Below are 15,783 nucleotides of genomic sequence, written 5' to 3'. Positions count from 1 at the left end.
TTCATGTATATTCTTTTCAATTTTATTCTTTTAAATTGGAAGGTGGGTATAATGTCAATAGATAAGTGATGGACAGTGTTTTTAAATACACATCAATCAGAAACTGAAACGATATCGTAGGTTAATTTCTCTTGTGACTGAAAGCCTGCTCTCTTCATGTTTTGGTATGTAATTAGCATCTTGTTTAAACAGTTTAATTGTACAACTGCCTTACACTGTTGCTATATGCATAGGCCAGCTTGTTTTTGCCATTGCAAAGAGAAGACATACATTTGATATTGCCAGTTTGACTAACAGAATCAGGCAGATGGAATGTCATTTTTTTGCTCCACAGTTGTTTTAGGTCTGTATCCTGGGAGCTCTCATGCCCTGAATTACTGGGATTTCATTGTTAAGAGTCAAGCCCTGCCCCTCCATTAAAGCCCAGGTAAAATTATAGAAACAAAGTCAATCTATTGTCATCATTCCCGTAGATGAACTTTCTGAAAAGCATACAACATTTTTCTGAGACATTCAATCTTTCACTACTACTACTGCTACTACCACTACCACTACAAAGACGAAAAAGAAAATACAAGAAGATGAAGAAGTAAGAAAAAGAAAAAGAATTCCAAAATATCCCTGATTGCCAATTACTTCTATGCACTGGCCACTGGGGTATTTATTAAGGCTCAAAGCAAGGTTGCTCACAAGCATGGCACCACAACATTTTGCTTTTAAATGCCCAGTCATTTTGCTTTTAAATGCACAGGCATGCTTGTTCGTTTGTTCGTAATTTATTATTACAACAGAAGCCCACAGAAGTCCTCATCTATCACTATAAAAGGGCTGAATGAAACTGGAGAGGAGAAAATAACAATGTTCAGTGTTTCATACCCTCATGGAAAGTGATGTATATGATCACGGCCTCCGGTCGTGACCACCTTTTCAGGTAAGCGTTAAATCCCACAGCGAAGACCAAAATTACAGCTCTACACTTTTTCCACACATTTATTATCTTAAAGTGAGGCTGTTTACTAACTGCATATTTTCAGCAAGCACTGTTTAACCAAATTACACAGCAACGTTCAGCGAAAACAATCAAAATCCTAAGTTTGGAGACATTTATTGAATTGTGGGGAGGGAAATGGGGGTACTATCCAATAGCTGCAGTGGTTTTCTTTTTCTGGCACTGGCTGGCACTCTCGTTTTAGAGTTTACCGAGTCTCTTTCCTGACAGAAATGACTGAGCCTTGGACAACAGTGAACCGGGGGGCTTTACGATGTTGACGTTGGTTTGGAAACAGAACCAAGCTGTTAGCAGGGTCACAGTGGTATGTAAGTGTGACTGGTCAGAGGAGGCCTACTGCTGGAAATTTGGCAGGAATGCTGGGACTTTTTTTTTTTTTTTTGCCATGCTTGGAAGTCAAGCAAAACATTTAAAAATGAAATGTAGGGCTTGTCTTGTAGGCACAAGCGACAGTATTGTGAGAACAAAGAACCTATGAGAAATAAATGAGGGAGAAATAAATAGAGAGAAATAAATCCACTTGAAAGTGTTGTACTGAATGAACAGTCTTTTAAAAAGCATTAACTCTGAATACAGTAATGTTCTCAACAATGAAAGCTCATCAGGTAAAATCAAGAATAGCTTTCTCATTAATGAGAACCAAAAATAGAAGAAAACATATTTCTCAGTTAGCACTAGTCAGTTTGTAATGACTGACTGGATGTTTCTATATTGATAAAACAAATAGATAACCTAAATCAATTAAAGAGGCATAAACAGGCAAATATTTATGCATTAAGATAGAAAAAATAAACTCATAGAGCTGTTATGCATGCTGATGGGCAGATTAATACATAATTTACTGCCAGCAGTATTGGACAATGTTAGGGTTTGGTTTCCTGCTGTTGCGGCAGGGTTCTTATTTATGCTAACTGCCTCAGACACTTTCATCTAGAATAATTTGTGTGTATTGCTGCAGTACAGTATTATTGTCCTCCCTGCAGTACAGAATGTTGGGTTTGTGTTTTCACTGGCCACCCAAGCACTGTCTCAATTGAACGATATCACTGTAAAAAAAGCATACTTTTTGAAGATGTCATTTTAAATGTATATGTTGATATAGTTTATGTTACAGTTTTTGCAGTAGGCTAACATTTGAATTAATTTACCAGCAAACATTACTGTGTGCTGAATAATTAATATGTGGGGGTCACTTAGACAATATTACTGCTACTGCTAATGCTATTGCTGCAGCTGCTACTACCAATTAAATACCAATATTAACTGTATGCCTAGAGAACAAAACAATGTTTCAAAATGTTGCCATTTGAAATATGAACACTTTAATTTCATTTTTTATTTTCTATTATTGTTCGCTAAAAGAAACTTAGTTGTTTATCCAAAAACAATTCAAAAAATGTCCTGTACAATATATCTTACTAAATGTACACAAAATGGAACCGAATGTGTTCAATGTATTGAACTTAATGATTCTTTCACTAAAAAGAAACAGATTAATAACATCTGTTTCTTTTTAATTATTCTAATAACACTATTAGAATAAACTAAAACAGACAGATAATATTGATCGTTATCCGACAGGCCGGCTGGTGTAAATTTCTTCACACCATTCAGTCATAAAAAACTAAATGAAAAAAATGTACTATTTTGCTGTTTGTATCATGCACAATGGCAATATCTTCATCTGTTTGAGTTGGATACTATAGGTGGACCCACTGAGCAAATACATAAATCTCATAATACACAGTTGAATCTCAAAAAACTGCAAAAAGCCTCTAAGTGTGCATTACACATTACAGTAACTGTGTGCTATAGATTCAACCACTGAGCAAATTTAAATGGCCACAAAATTGATGTAATGCTACAAATTGATACTGAGAATATTCTAGAAATATAGAACACTCCACGTAATGCCAAAGATGAACTGATAGCAAATGGGGTCTTTCAAACACCCCACACCCTATTCTCATTGCTGCACTAAAAAAAAGTTTAAATTGAGCTAAATGTACTGTAGCTTGCCCGATAATGCAAAGTGGGACAAAGTGGGGCAGTTATTTGGGTGGAACGTGGGAAGTGGAAAAAACCTACACAGACTGAAATACAATATGCTGTGTCTGAGGGCTGTTGTCAACGCCATGGGAATATTCTTTCACCCCATGGCACCGTAACCCAGCTGGCACAGGGCATGCTCGTAGAGTGCACATCCCACCTCAAAATGAGATAATCGCATGCTTCAAATAACGTGACTCCGGTCAGATTTGCAATTAGCGCTTTTCCACATCCCATCGCATTCACAGAGGAGACCCACGTTTCCTGAGAGTGTATATTTGGGTACAATCGGAGCCTTTACGTGAACCTGCTGCACTGTTCAGCCTAGTGCGCCTGGCTAATTTAGAGGCCACAGAGGCCGCGCAGACAAAGCCAGGCGCTCCTCTGGCGGCCCTGCCCAATCCCCACATGCCCTGGGCTCAAGATTAAAAGGCTGGCCACAAGGGAATGCTTTTTTTGTTTCCTGGTTTGCGTGTCTACACGACATGTCCCCGCTGAGGATTTTGGTCAGAGCCAGAGGCTCTACTCTGTGGTGCTCCAGTCATTTCTCTTCGTCGTCTGTCTTTACATCTTAGTTTCTGCATCCTTTATCCTCCCCTCTATCTCTACTTTCTCATTTGAAGCATGATTTATAATATGGATAATGAGATGACTGTCTCTCGCTGCATGAGAAGGAAAATTCTTTTATTTTTTTAGTACTGCCCTCTGTCGGCATTTTTACCCCTATTCTTAGAGACAGCCGAAAATAGGCACACTGGAACATCTTCTTTTCCCAGCAGTTCCAGGAAAGTGACCACATTAAAATTAACAGATAAGTGAAAAGGTCCCAGTCTTAGGAGACAAGACAGTAAATAAAGACAGGAGCTGGTTATGAGACTGACAGCACCACCAAGTGCATTTTACCCTCACAAAGATTTTTCAATCTGATTTTTACTGTGACATGAACATAATCTAGGGCTGCTTGTGGCTTTTGACATTCCTTGTAGGGGATTCTCAAGGCCCTGTACTTTGGTAGATGCCATCGCCAGAGCTCTTGTCTGGCCAAACGTCAGATAAAATTTGCCCATTCCCAGATGTCAGTCTGTTTATCCAAGCAGGACCTAAGGAGCTGGTCCGATGGGAATTCCAGACTGCTGCTTTGTCATTCTGTTTTATCAGAAAGCAAACTTTTCACGTTCCATGAAGCCATTACCGAGCACAAAAGGAATTTCCTCTCAAACACAGTGCTGAGAGCGCTCCCTCTGCAAAATAATTCTTTCATACAAAAGTTCAGTGCACATTAGTTATTTTTATTGGTGTAGTTGCTCTACATTTAACACTGAAATTTAGATAAGTATCTGGAATTTGTTTCATAGTTGCATAGGTTTTATAAGTTGACATATCGCTTAGGTTATAAGGCACAATTAAAACCATGAGAGGGGCACTGTTTAGTGTGGTTTCAGTTTTGAAGACATAAGCCTCAAAATGATTTACACCTTTTTACCATATACATTATGTATTTGTGTTATTGTACATCCATTTTTCATTGCCCTTTGTACTGTGTAATATACAGTATAGCGAGACTAATGTCGTTATAATGTAAATTTTGTGCATTACACTACATTTCAGGCATTTAGCAGACACTCTTATCCAGAGCAACTTGCACAGCATTTACATTGCATTACATTCCATTTATACAGCTGGATATGGTATATAGTTAGTATACAGTTAAGTACCTTGCTCAAGGGTACAACAACAGTGTCCTACCTGGGAATCGAACCTGTGACCATGACCAGCTCCTTACCCATTATACTACACTGCAGCCTGAGCAACACCATTTCACTAATCATACGACACTACATTGTGTGAACACAAATATAGCATGCATGTGTGATTTATTTGAACCCCGGGTTAAGTGTTTTGTAAATAGCCAGCAAGTGGCAACTGAGTCAATGAGCCTACGATCCGTTTCCTGGTTTCAAGGTTCTGTTCTCTCTCCAAGGACTAGCTAAACGGACACAGTGACTCTGCACATTCCTCACTGGACACCCGTCATGTCTCCATTTTAAGGAACTGCTGAGGTGATGGCCCTGCAGAATTATAAACATTTTGAGATACATATCGTTTTTGAGTAAAACAGCAGGGCTAAGTTGAGTTGAGTTCTCTGGGGAAAGTGTGGGATGAATCTTCACTTCAACAAACCTGCTGAAAGTATGTTCTATTTAATAATATACGCTGTGATCTTCTCTGTCAGATCATAATCTACAATAAATAATAAAAATTAAAAAACATTAGACCTCAAGTCTCCCTGTAGCTTAGATTGAAAATATGGCTGTGCTGCTTTCATGGTTGTTGTGGCAGCCAGTAAATGTTTCTTGTGATATACATGGTTTTATGTCGCACACAAGAATTTATGAAATGTGAGATCTCTTCATATACAAAAAAATCACATACTGTAGAAAATAAACTGTAACTACACCTACTCCGAAATACATTTGACAAGTTTGCACCCCTCAAATCATAATTGCAAACATTGAAGATGAAGATATGTGGCAGGGTAGAGAGCATGTATGCAAAGAGCAGCCCTTTAGTGGGATTTTTAAATATAAGCAGGTAGGCCTACTGTATCTATCCAGTGCCAGTGCAGAGTTGGCAGTGGAAAGCTCTTTTTAAGTGGTGAGAGGTACATTGTACATTAGTCAGCTCATACTGTCAAAAAGTGGTCATTCTCCTGACCCAAAAACATACAAACACACACACAATGATAGGGAGCAAAACTGCAAAGCACCAGAACTCTGTATTCCAGAGAACTAAGGCCTCTTTGGAGCAGGCCTGAATCCACAGACTAGTTCAAAAGGACACAATCGTATTGCATGTGCATGTTCACTTATGCACACACACGCACACATTAACACTCCACAGACTAATGCAAAAGGACACAGTCGTATCGCATGTGCATGTGTGCTCATGCACACACACATGCACACACACATACACACACAGTAAGAAGAGAAGATAATTCACAATCCCCAACCTCCACTGCACAGAATGTGAGAGCTTATTTTAGGAAACTTGGCCAGGGAAAGAGGTTGGGTTGTAGAGAGGGTTCATATGTCTGCTTGGTGCTTGTCAGTCACCAAGCCTTGCCATATACTGTAGGTACTACAGGCAAAAGCAAACACTCTCCGCTTGCTTTTTGAATACCCACTTGTTGAGAGAATAGTGAGATATCCTTCCCCCCGCCAGATCAAGCTAAATCCATTAGCAGAGCTACATTTGACAGGCCAACTGTAAACATTACCAAACTGTTAACAATGACATTTCCTTTCATTGATGGATAGTTTCATAGATCCTAGCCAGTCAAGAGCTTTACCTTCCTCTGCAACTGGATACTATAAAAATCAACAAGATGAAAAATAGAGGGATAGCCATTTTACAGTTTTTCTTTATCTGGGATTTAATATATGCTTTGGGTTTTCACAGCATACAGTTTGAAAGGGCTACTGAATAGAAACTCCTGTATATTGACACCAGCTTCTCAGCTTATTTTTTACAAAAGACTGTTTTCATGCAAAAAATTGAAGGAGCTATAAGAAAAACTTAAACTTTATATAACCAGTTATTAGAGTCATTTTAAGGACATGACACTTCTATCCCTTCAGTTCAGATTTTTTCCTTAATGTAAACTTAAACTTTTCCTTAATGAACAGTTTTATGGAGGTGAATTAGGCCAAAATATGACTGTTTATCTCTTCTATCTTATTACTAATAGGGAAAGCTGAAACATGGCATTGAATGCCTTCATGCGACACTCATCGCCATTGATTCCCTTGAACGTGCCCCTGACACTCTTGAACTTACAACACAAACGCTATTCAGAGTCAGTGGCAGACGAGAACTACTTTCAACACCATTGCGAGTGGATGGCTTTTGAAGTTCACAAAGACCCATCTCAGCAAACCCATTCAGGAGCCAAGTAAATGGTGTTTAATAGAGCTGGATGCCAGCCCACATAATAGCATGCTGCATGTTACAACGTCTTCAATTATGCGATGCAGAATCAGGTGTTATTATAAAGCGCTCCATTATTCTCTTTGCGTGGCAGTGTTTTGAGCACAAACACAGTAGTGATGGGTTTTTCGTGTGAGAGTGTTCAATTAGACTAATATGGCAGGGATCTGCTGCGAGGCCTTGGCACAGACAGTCAGACTGAGGCTGTAGTGTAATGGCGAGGGCAGAGCAGGCAGGGAAACACAATATGGAATGTCAGGGCCAGACGGTAATGGGAATGCAGATTAGGAAGGCTGTGGAAAAAGCGAAAGACAAACCTCCTTGTTTTCCGCCGGTGTCCCAGACACGCTCCACTCCTCTGGTAAATTGGGATCCCCGCTGGTGTGAGGCTCTGTGGGAGAGCTGCTTGTGTAGTTCTAGGTTATTGAGAACCTATTCGGGGAAGTCACAGCCACCCCTGGGACCTCTGCTGAAGCCTCACACTGAGCTGCTCTGACTGGAGTCTGGGTCCATGTGAACTGCAAATGTGGTAATTTCCCACCATTCACACCTCCAATATCAGGAGCCTGTTTCTCGCTTCACATGTAAGAAATCCCATTTAACTAAGTAAGTGACATCTGGCCATCAAAGTGAATTAACATAAGAACATGTCAATAAAATATCTGCATAACATGAAATGCCTAGTATCTGACCTGATCAGTGTTTTATATTGTCATTTATGGTCCCATATATAGACATTTTCAGTACTTGATCCATATTTGGTGGAATACAGGCTTTGTTCCATGGAGTATGTACCAGGAAACCATTCAAAACAGTAAGCTATAATTATTGCTTTATATTAGTCAATTGTATAGAGAAAAACATCTGAAATAACTCTTAGTTTTATTTTTTGTCTCATAATACAGTTACAAGTATCACAAGGATGACATTATTTGCATTTTTTAATATTTAAGTGGTCGTTTACACTCATTATGGGATTACATTTTGAATGTGTATCATGGTATCACCATATTTTTCCACAATGCATCACTGTTTATGTCATGATTCCATCTGCCCCCTTGTGGCAGAAAAAAATATGCATAAGAAATGCATGCATATACAGTATATTCCTCCAAAAATGCAGTCAGGAAATGAAATGGATAGCCATGGTTCCAAGATGCAGACTACACAATAGATGAGTTCTAAAGAAAATCACAATAAACAAATAATAGTAAAACATTGACTGCAATGAGACATTGGAGATTAAATATTTTTAAAGTTGTGTTGCAGTTACTTTGATTGCTTTGTCATTTTGTAAACATGCACACACACACACACACACACATATATATTGTTTTTGTATTTTGTATAAGTAATGTGTTTTGATGACTACTGACGATTATGAAGAAACTTTGCTTTCCATTTTCCTCAGATTTATGATGTAAATTATTCATGTTGTTTCTTTGATGGTTTCATATACAGATTCACTGATAAGTGGCCTACGATATTTATCATTGAAGGTCTCATTATAGAAACTAGTAAAATATATGCCTCCATTGCTCTCAGTATAGTGCAGTTCCTTATACCACCACTTGTGGGCAACAGTAAACTGTACATGGATACTGCTAAGCAATTAAAATATTTTAATGCACACTGAAAAGAAATTGACTTATTATGACCATGTCTTTAGAACTACCATTACAGATTTTATATTGTGATGTTATTCATTAGACACTAAGTGGTTCAAGATGAACCAATAATAATAATAATAATAATAAATGGCGACTGTTGTCTTCCTTAGCAAGGCATGGAAATTCAACCCAATTTTCAGTGCAGAAAAGAAGAGTGGAAATTTAAACTCAACTGTCCAGCTGTCTATCAACCCCTGTTTAAATTGATTTTCTCTGTAATTACCATCAAAGCCTTGTGAATACACAACTGTGGCTTCTTCACGGCAGAAGGGTCAGATGGTGTGCATACCTAAATTAGATACTATATTTCAGTATATTATTGCGTATAAAAACAGTAATTGTGATTGCAAGAACAACGTTTAATATTTCATCACGTCTTCCTGATTTTTATTAATTTTCAAAACATAGATTGGGTATGTCCTTTGTATATTTGCAGCAGTTTTTTAATGTTGCAGAATTATTAGAATTGTTCTCAGTTTTCTGAGCAGCATGTGAGTACAAGTTCTAAACATCTGGATCTGACATTAACAATGATTTTACTGGTAATGCAATAACAGCTTAATTAATGGTGAACAGCCTGTCAACTGCAGAATTAATTAATTCCTAGAACTGAGATAGAAGAAGCTTTGAAAAACAAGAAGAAAGGATAAATCACTGACAGAGGGTGTCTGAATTATTCAGAGAAAGTGTGATTGTTCAAGCTGCAAGAAGAATGGCAGCAATGATACCTGACACCCACATGACACATGATTTTGACTAAGATAATACAGATGGACAAAGATAGTCCTGATATATAGTTATTTCATCCATATATAATGAAACAATATTAAAACAAATTGATTAATTGGTGTAAAAATGCTGTACGACTCTGGAATCAGTAGGTGTCCTGTGATCAAGTGCAGCATTACAAGCAAGAATGCTGTTAATAAAATATTATTATTATTATTTATTATTATTATTATTATTATTATTATTATTATTATTATTAGTAGTAGTAGTAGTAGTAGTAGTAGTACCCTTTATTCAGGGAGACATGGTTAATTTATGCAGTACTTCAAACATTGGGATCAAATCAAGGAAGGCAATTTTCTGAATGCCATCACATGGGTGAGAGGTCTGTGGCTTTCTAAATGGCCAAAATACGCTTACTGCTTTAATAAGTCACCTTAAATCTGACTTGATTTAAAATTTGAGGTTATTATTAATTTCCTGCTTTGCTAAATGCTTACATTATGCCCTGCCACTGTTCATAGCCCCCATTTGTGCTCAGAAATCTACAAAATCATTATTAGCAGGTAAAGTACGGAATCAGACAAGTGCTTTTGCACATATTGTACTGTAGCCTTAGTGACAGAGGGAAATTGTTTCAATTTACATGTCTTTTACCCGTGTCTTTGTGTTGGTTTAGAGCTGTGTTTTATATAGGTCATCCGTAAGCTCACCGCAACTCTGCATTTGAAGGCTCCCACCAAAAGGGACGCTTCTCCTTCAAAGGATTGCTTTGCCTTCACAAAGCTGTTTCACCACTTTCCTGCATCTTTTCCAGCACTCTCTCTGGTTCTTTTGTCATTTCTATTCTATTAAAGTGATAGCAATGGCATCTTGGAGTCAAATAAATGAGCTCATTTACAAAATTCTGATCATTTTGCCGTCCAAAAAAGTACCACCCCAAAACCATGGTAAAAGGAAAAAAAACTACACTAATAGTCATTACTATAATGACCCTCATTTGTGTTACATTATAAATACCATCATATGAAAATATTTCCAACATAATCTGAAAGAACAGAATGAATAGCAAGACTTTAACCCTATTTGCATGGCCCACTAGGGCAAATCGTTTAAACCACTGGCAGGTATTTTTAGACAGTCTTTAGAAACTGGAGAAATACCTGAGGACTGTAAGCAATGTAATACCAATATATATGACAGGGGACTCTATTGATCCAGGAAACTGCAGGCCTGTCAGTTTAACCTGCATCGCATGTATCCATTCATCACCATTCATCACCTCCCTGGTTAACTCCTCCCTGACATCCGGCTGCTTCCCGTCAACCTTCAAGAAGGCCCTCATCTCCCCCCTCCTGAAAAAGACCACACTAGACCCCTCCATCATTGGGAACTACAGACCGGTATCTCTCCTTCCATTTCTGTCAAAAACCATTGAACGTGCTGCATCAAATCAACTCTCTGTGTTTCTTTCACAGAATGAGCTCCTCGATCCCCATCAGTCTGGATTCAGACCAGGCCACTCGACAGAGACCGCACTCCTCTCTGTCAACGAAGCTCTCCACGCAGCCCGAGCAGCCTCCCTCTCCTCCGTCTTATTACTTCTGGACCTATCGGCAGCCTTCGACACAGTCGACCACCCCACCCTCCTGTCCTCCCTATCTGCAATGGGGATCTGTGGCACAGTCCTCAATTGGATTGAGTCTTACCTCTCAGATCGCTCCTTCCAGGTAGCCTGGGCTGGTAAAGTATCTGCGCCACACCCCCTCATCACTGGAGTCCCACAGGGCTCGGTCCTTGGTCCTCTCCTCTTCTCTCTCTACACCCAGTCCCTTGGCCCTGTCATCACAGCTCATGGTATGTCTTACCATTGCTATGCTGATGACACACAACTGTTTCTCTCCTTCCCACCCTCTGACACACAGGTCTCAGCCCGCATCACTGCCTGCCTGAGTGATATTCAGAGCTGGATGGTCCGCCACCATCTCAAGCTCAATCCAGGTAAGACAGAGCTCATTTATATTCCGGCTCTTAACTCCCCTCTCTCTGATCTCTCTATCTCCCTAGGTAATACCATCCTCACACCATCATCCTCAACTAGAAACCTTGGCGTGGTGATGGACAACAGACTGTCCCTCACCGAGCACATTTCAGCAGTGACACGTTCATGCAGGTTCTTCCTGTATAACATCCGGAGGATCCGCCCCTTCCTCACAACTTACTCGACCCAACTCCTCGTCCAGGCAGTGGTCCTGTCCCGCCTGGACTACTGTAACTCCCTGCTTGCTGGCCTCCCAGCATCATCTATCAGACCCCTGCAACTCATCCAGAACGCAGCAGCGCGTCTGGTCTTCAACCTCCCCAGACATTCCCACGTTACCCCCTGCTCACCACCCTCCACTGGCTCCCCGTGATGGCTCGCATCAAATTTAAAACATTAGTGCTTGCCTTCAAAGCAGCCAGGGGGTCAGCCCCTCCCTATCTACGTCAACTCATCAGACCCTACACCCCAGCTAGACCTCTCCGTTCTGCTGCCACATGTCGCCTGGTCCCTGCCCCGGCTCGCACCAGCACCCGGTCACGCCTCCTGTCTGTTCTAGCCCCACGGTGGTGGAATGACCTTCCTGTGCAAGTCAGAACAGCAGAGACCCTGGCCGTCTTCAAACGTAGACTGAAGACTCACCTCTTCAAGCTACATCTCACCTCATCACCCCCCACTACCCTCTAACATTTTTTTTTCTAAAAAAAAAAAAAAAAAAAAATAGGGTGTACAATTCACACTTATACCTAAGCAAAGTTATACCTATTGTAGCTCTCTTGCAGGAATGTTGTAAAGCGCTTGTCTCTGAGTTTTGTAATGCACTTGTTGTAAGTCGCTCTGGATAAGAGCGTCTGCTAAGAACCTATAATGTAATGTAATGTAATGTAAAATACTCAAATCTATCATTAGGGACAAGTTATAAGTGTTTCTTGAAAATAACAACATCCTAAGGGAAAGCCAGCATGGTTTTTTCAAGGGAAGGTCGTGCCTAACAAACATTTTGGTGTTCTTCGCAGAAGTTACCAAGTGGTTTGACTATTAAAAGGCTTATGATATTTTATTCTTAGATTTCCAAAAAGCATTTGATAAGGTATCACATGAGAGACTTATTAGCAAAACGAAGACAGTAGGAATTACAGTAGGTATTTCAGAGTGGATTCGGAACTGGCTACAGGGTAGAACATAAACTAGTAGTAGGGAACAGTGGGACGTGGAATCCCACAAGTATCGGTGGGGGGCCACAGTGCTCTTCCTCATTTATATCAATGACCTTCATAGGGACATATAAAGTACATTAGTCAAATTTACAGATGATACACAACTGGGAGGCCCAGCTAATAGTTTGGAATCCACTAAAGTAATTCAAAAAGATTTAAACAAAATCCAAAAGTGGGTGGAAACCTGGAAAATTAAATTCCATACAGGCAAATGTAAAGTTCTGTATGTGAGAAATAAAAACATTAGGCAAGTTAACTTTATGAAAGGAACCAAATTGGAATCTGCTCTATTTTAAAAAAGACTTGGGTGTAATGGTTGATCAAGGCCTTTCAGATTCTAGGCACTGTGCTGTAGCAGTAAAAATAGCCAAGAGAATTATCGGATATATATCCAAAAGTAAGAGTATAAATCCAACATGGTAAACATGGTCATTTTGTCCCTTTTGCACAGTGTAACAGCTGCTGCTGTAATTTATAGCTAGTTTACGGTCATTAAGCTAACTTTGTTAGGTAGCTAAATCAGCTAATTCATGCACTAGCACCGCAACCCTGGAAAGTCACTGTTCATATGAATAAACCTCTTCTTGTAGCTTATTGTAGATGCAATTTATATCCAAGGCTAACCTATTTGAAATCATTCATTTCAGTAGGCAACATTACATTCGTTAGCCAATCAGAGAAAAAAAACTATGAGCCGTGGAAAAAGCACTGGTTTGAGAAGGCAGTTTCCCTTCTAGTTCTTATACAGTTATTGGATTATGTTGCTGTGTCCTAAATGATTACTGTACTCTAACAATAAAATGTATACACAGTGTACTAATATTCATAGTTTACGAATTTGGCTGTTAGTAGGCTATGTGAGAAATTAAAATTAGCATTGTATAGCCTACTAACAGGAAATGATGCATGGCGTAACTCAGGATTGTGCCGCGCTTGACTTCACCTTCTGAATTTCAAATTGTAGGCCTCCGAGTTGGCCTAAATGACTTACCTAACATATCTACTTGGATAGCGAGAGGAAGTTACTCACAGGCACAACAGAAACACGCGGACTCCGCATCGCCTTTCCTCTCCTTCAGCTGTCGCCATAGAGGAAAAGCAATTACAATGTTAACTCTGTTTACTCTGACTACTCACTGTGTTCGACCAGTTGACTCTGTATGTACGTAACTTGCTAAATCCTTCCAGGTAATCAAATTAAATAAGGTGTCTTGTCATCTGAAGTTGCTAGACTGAAACTACAACAGGGGTCACATTCTGGCAACCACCACTCAATTTTCCATACTAGCACGCAACAGCTGTTGTAAGACGTCATCGCTGTAACACTCTTGTTACAGTGATGACATCAGATAGGCAACAACTCCCCATTTTAGTTATGATCCTCAATTATTTCGAAAAGAAAGCTTGACAGACTCCGTGGTGGATGATTAGGAACAATCGCTATGCACACGATTGGTAATTCTGCTAGCCAAGCATGCAGGACAACTTGGAAAAAATCTTCCGGAAATAGAACGTGGAGCGAAAAATGGGGAGACAGTGCAAGCAAGCTGCTGATTATGCAATGGGATGCAATAAGTAATCGATGTTCGGAATTAAAATAAAATTTTCACCCTGATGTTTGCATTGTGATTTTTCAGCCGGCTTTTTGCATTAGGCTATTTTTTCAACTGATTGTCACCTATTTATTAACATTCAAAATTAATACCGATAAATTCCTGGATTTTTCATTCTTGAAAAATAAAAACCAAAAACAATGAGCGTTATGTATGAACAAAGTGCCTCTCTGTCACACCGCTTTCCATAATAACAAAGTCATACTTCTGTTTTTGATGCATGCATGTTTTTGATTATGTAGACCATGAAAGGGTCTATATAGAAGCAAAATTGAGAACTTCTGAGACAAACTCTTAATCATGACGTGAACTTGAAGATACTTCAGATAATGGTGCTCCATAGCTGTGGCAAGGTGAAGGTTGTAAACAATGGTTTGGGCTATTATCACTTTGCTGTTTTATTGCCCTTCTGTGCAACAGAGAGGCTGATGAGGATATAAACTAATGTTTTGCAAGCAGTGAAACTTTTTTACACCTCTAACACTCCTGTGCCAGAATTTTTGGGTTTTCTTAATTCATAATTTTAGAGAAATATCTATCCATCCATTATCTAGGGTTGCAGGGGGTGCCAGAGCATATCTCAGCGTGCATTGGGCGAGAGGCAGGAATACACCCTGGACAGGCCATCAATTTATTGCACCATTCACTCACACATTCATACCTATGGGCAATTTAGTGTCTCCAAATAGCCTACCTGCATGTCTTTGGACTGCGGGAGGAAACCGGAGTACCCAAGGAAACCCACACAGACACTGGGGGGACCACACAGAAAGGCCGTATCAGAACCCTGGACCTTCTTACTTTATAGAAATATGCATACTATAATAAGACTGGGACATTCTCATCCCACCACTAGGGGGGCCACTGTGAATAGGGATAATAAAATACAAGATTTTTATAATTTCCATAAAATAAGATCTAAGGTGTGCACGCATGGTAACCTAGTCCCAGGTCCTAGTGCCGCCAAATTTGCTGGCCCACGTCTTTTGTGCCCTCTAGGGGATTGCCTGGAGTTACCTAATGGACGATCCAGCCCTGCCTCATGGTGATAGCCCACATACGTTACAGACATAGGTATCTAAACCACATCGCACATCAGTGAGAATGATGAAAACACTTGGAAAAAGCTGCAAGTCCTACGCTTGCTTGCAATGTTTCTTGAGAGGCTGCAGAAATTGAATTTGTTTGTCAGCACTAAAAAAAATGATGCAAGCCTTTTGATACATATTTAAAAATCAGTTACCTGGCTGAGAATCTCCTGAAGCAGTTCATGTTAGGTGACTTGCTTAAGGGTAAAACCACAGGTTACAATTCCAGCTCATTACCCGCTGGCTTGTTACATTCGACTGTAAGCTGTGGACTTTGCCTCTGCCTGGCTTTTTTTTTTTTGTTTGATAAATGTCACAATGGCTGTCAGCATACTCGTTAGAGCATACTGGAGGGAACATTCCCCACCAAGTGCCCG

The sequence above is a fragment of the Anguilla rostrata genome, chromosome 4, assembly GCF_018555375.3.
Source record: "Anguilla rostrata isolate EN2019 chromosome 4, ASM1855537v3, whole genome shotgun sequence".
Taxonomy (NCBI): domain Eukaryota; kingdom Metazoa; phylum Chordata; class Actinopteri; order Anguilliformes; family Anguillidae; genus Anguilla; species Anguilla rostrata.
The sequence above is the reverse complement of the archived record's forward strand: the minus strand, read 5'-3'. Positions refer to the sequence as shown.